Below are 4,211 nucleotides of genomic sequence, written 5' to 3' on the forward strand. Positions count from 1 at the left end.
CACAAGCAAAGGCAAACGAGAAAAAGGCGAAAGAGAAAGAGAGGAGGGGATTGGGAAAGAGAGGGCGAATAAAACGGCAAGGGTGAAGTGGGGGAGAGGAAAACGAGAGGTAAATAATGTAATGCGAGAGATAGGGATTGTGATGGGTACTTGGTATGGTTGACTTTTGCTCAAACTCCCCGGCAACGGCGCCAGAAATTCTTCTTGCTACCTCTTGAGCACTGCGTTGGATTTCCTCGAAGAGGAAAGGATGATGCAGTAAAGTAGCGTAAGTATTTCCCTCAGTTTTTGAGAACCAAGGTATCAATCTAGTAGGAGATCACGCACGAGTCCCTCGTACCTACACAAAACGATAGCTAATCGCAACCAACGCGATTAGGGGTCGTCAATCCCTTCACGGTCACTTACGAGGGTGAGATCTGATAGAGATGATAAATAATATTTTTGGTATTTTTGATATAGAGATGCAAAGTAAAAAGTAAAAGGCAAAGTAAAAAAACAAAGCAAATAATAAAGTAATGGAGATTGATATGATGAGAATAGACCCGAGGGCCATAGGTTTCACTAGTGGCTTCTCTCAAGAGCATAAGTATTCTACGGTGGGTGAAGAAATTACTGTTGAGCAATTGATAGAAAAGCGAATAATTATGAGATTATCTAGGTATGATCATGTATATAGGCATCACGTCCGAGACAAGTAGATCGAAACGATTCTGCATCTACTACTATTACTCCACTCATCGACCGCTATCCAACATGCATCTAGAGTATTAAGTTAAAAACAGAGTAACGCCTTAAGCAAGATGACATGATGTAGAGGGATAAATTCATGCAATATGATAAAAACACCATCTTATTAACCTCTATGGCAACAATACAATACGTGCCTTGCAACCCTTTCTGTCACTGGGTAAGGACACCGCAAGATTGAACCCAAAGCTAAACACTTCTCCCATTGCAAGAACTACCAATCTAGTTGGCCAAACCAAACAGATAATTCGAAGAGACTTGCAAAGATAACTCAATCATACATAAAAGAATTCAGAGAAGAATCAAATATTATTCATAGATAAGCTGGATCATAAACCCACAATTCATCGGTCTCAACAAACACACCGCAAAAAGAAGATTACATTGAATAGATCTCCACAAGAGAGGGGGAGAACACTGTATTGAGATCCAAAAAGAGAGAAGAAGCCATCTAGCTACTAGCTATGGACCCGAAGGTCTGAAGTAAACTACTCACACTTCATCGAGAGGCTATGGTGTTGATGTAGAAGCCCTCCGTGGTAGATGCCCTCTCCGACGGAGCTCCAGAATAGGCCCCAAGATGGGATATCGCGGATACAGAAAGTTGCGGTGGTGGAATTAGGTTTTTGGCTCCATATTTGATTTGACGGGGGTACGTAGGTATATATAGGAGGAAGGAGTACATCGGTGGAGCAACAGGGGGCCCACGAGGCAGGGGGGCGCCCTCCACCCTCGTGACCGCCTGTGGCACTTCTTGGAGTAGGGTCCAAGTCTCCTGGTTCACGTTCGGTGAGAAAATCACGTTCTCGAAGGTTTCATTCTGTTTGGACTCCGTTTGATATTCTGTTTCTTCGAAATACTGAAATAGGCAAAAAAACAGCAATTCTGGGCTGGGCCTCCGTTTAATAGGTTAGTCCCAAAAGTAATATAAAAGTGGAAAATAAAGCCCAATATAGTCCAAAACAGTAGATAAAGTAGCATGGAGCAATCAAAAATTATCGATACGTTGGAGACGTATCAAAGCGCGCTAAAAAGTATGAAACAATTGCTCGGCTCTTCATCGGGGTTGTGCATGATGGGAGTATTTTGTGTAATGAAAATGAAGCATGGCCTAACTATATGATTTTGTAGGGATAAGCTTTCTTTGGCTATGCTATTTTGATAGGACATGATTATTTGTTAGTATGCTTTGAAGCATAATTATTTTTATGTTTTATAAGCTTATATCTCGAATCATTTGGATCTGAACATTCATGCCACAATAAAGAAAAATTACATTGAGAATTATGCTAGGTAGCATTCCACATCAAAAAATCTGTTTTTATCATTTACCTACTCGAGGACGAGCAGGAATTAAGCTTGGGGATGCTTGATATGTCTCCAACGTATCTATAATTTTTGATTGTTCCATGCTATTATATTACCCCTTTTGGATGTTGATGGGCTTTATTTTACACATTTATATCATTTTTGGGACTAACCTACTAACCGGAGGCCCAGCCCGTATTGCTGTTTTTTTGCCTATTTCAGTATTTCGAAGAAGAGGAATATCAAACGGAGTCCAAACGTAATGAAACCTTCGGGAGCATGATTTTTGGAACGAACGTGATCCAGAGTACTTGGAGTGCAAGTCAAGAAGCAGCCGAGGCGGCCACGAGAGGGTAGCCCCCCCCTACAAGGCGCGCCCCTTGTCTCGTGGGCCCCTCGGGCGGCCACCGACATACTTCTTCCTCCTATATAAGCCTACGTACCCCGAAAACATCCAGGGAGCCAACGAAACACAATTTCCACCGCCATAACCTTTTGTATCCGTGAGATCCCATCTTGGAGCCTTCGCCGGCGCTCCGCCGGAGGGGGAATCGACCACGGAGGGCTTCTACATCAACACCATAGCCCTTCCGATGAGTTGTGAGTAGTTTACCATAGACCTTCGGGTCTATAGTTATTAGCTAGATGGCTTCTTATCTCTTTTTGGATCTCAATACAATGTTCTCCCCCTATCTTGTGGAGATCTATTCAATGTAAACTATTTTTGCGGTGTGTTTGTCGAGATCCGATGAATTGTGGGTTTATGATCAAGTGTATCTATGAGAAATATTTGAATCTCCTCTGAATTCTTTTATGTATGATTGAGTTATCTTTGCAAGTCTCTTCGAATTATCAGTTTGGTTTGGCCTACTAGATTGATCTTTCTTGCCATGGGAGAAGTGCTTAGCTTTGGGTTCAATCTTGCGGTGTCCTTACCCAGTGACAGAAAGGGTTGCAAGGCACGTATTGTATTGTTGCCATCGAGGATAAAAAGATGGGGTTTATATCATATTGCATGAGTTTGTCCCTCTACATCATGTCATCTTGCTTAAGGCGTTACTCTGTTCTTATGAACTTAATACTCTAGATGCAGGCAGGAGTCAGTCGATGTGTGGAGTAATAGTAGTAGATGCAGGCAGGAGTCGGTCTACTTGTCATGGACGTGATGCCTATATACATGATCATGCCTAGATAATCTCATAATCATTCGCTTTTCTATTAATTGCTCGACAGTAATTTGTTCACCCACCGTAATACTTATGCTATCTTGAGAGAAGCCTCTAGTGAAACCTATGGCCCCTGGGTCTATCTCTTATCATATTTGCTTCCAATTTACTTTTATTTGCATCTTTACTTTTTGCATCTATATTATAAAATACCAAAATATATTTATCTTATCATATTATCTCTATTAGATCTCACTTTCGCAAGGGGCCATGAAGGGATTGACAACCCCTTTATTGTGTTGGTTGCGAGTTCTTTGATTGTTTGTGTAGGTGCGTGGGACTTTTGAGGAGCCTCCTACTGGATTGATACCTTGGTTCTCAAAAACTGAGGGAAATACTTACGCTACTATTGCTGCATCACCCTTTCCTCTTCAAGGAAAACCAACACAAGCTCAAGACTTAGCAATTACAAAAGTTTCACATTGTTTATCCAACACCGTTATCCATCCATCCATATAACAAGTTCCATCCATGCAAGTTCATCGATACAAAATAAAAGCACAAAGGGAAAAGAAGCACTCCATCCATGCAAGCTTCCGTGAATTAAATGAGATCTACAAAATAGGAAACAAGAAAGTTAGAAGAAGAAGAAGAACATGAAGAAGAAGAAAATGAAGAAGAAGAAGAAAATGAAGAAGAAGAAGACTGGAATAAGAAGTAAGCATATACTTAGGTAAAATGGAGCTAACCTAGGTAAACTTGGTCATTTTGGAGCTAACCTACATAAACTTGGTCATTTTGGAGCTAACCTAGGTAAACTAGGTCATTTTGGAGCTAACCTAGATAAAATGGATCATATTGGAGCTAACCTAGGTAAACTTGATCATTTTGGAGCTAACCTAGCTCAAATGAATCATATTGGAGCTAACCTAGGTAAACTTGATCATTTTGGAGCTAACCTAGCAAAAATGGATCATATTGGAGCTA

Source organism: Triticum dicoccoides, chromosome 2B, assembly GCF_002162155.2.
Source record: "Triticum dicoccoides isolate Atlit2015 ecotype Zavitan chromosome 2B, WEW_v2.0, whole genome shotgun sequence".
Classification (NCBI taxonomy): domain Eukaryota; kingdom Viridiplantae; phylum Streptophyta; class Magnoliopsida; order Poales; family Poaceae; genus Triticum; species Triticum dicoccoides.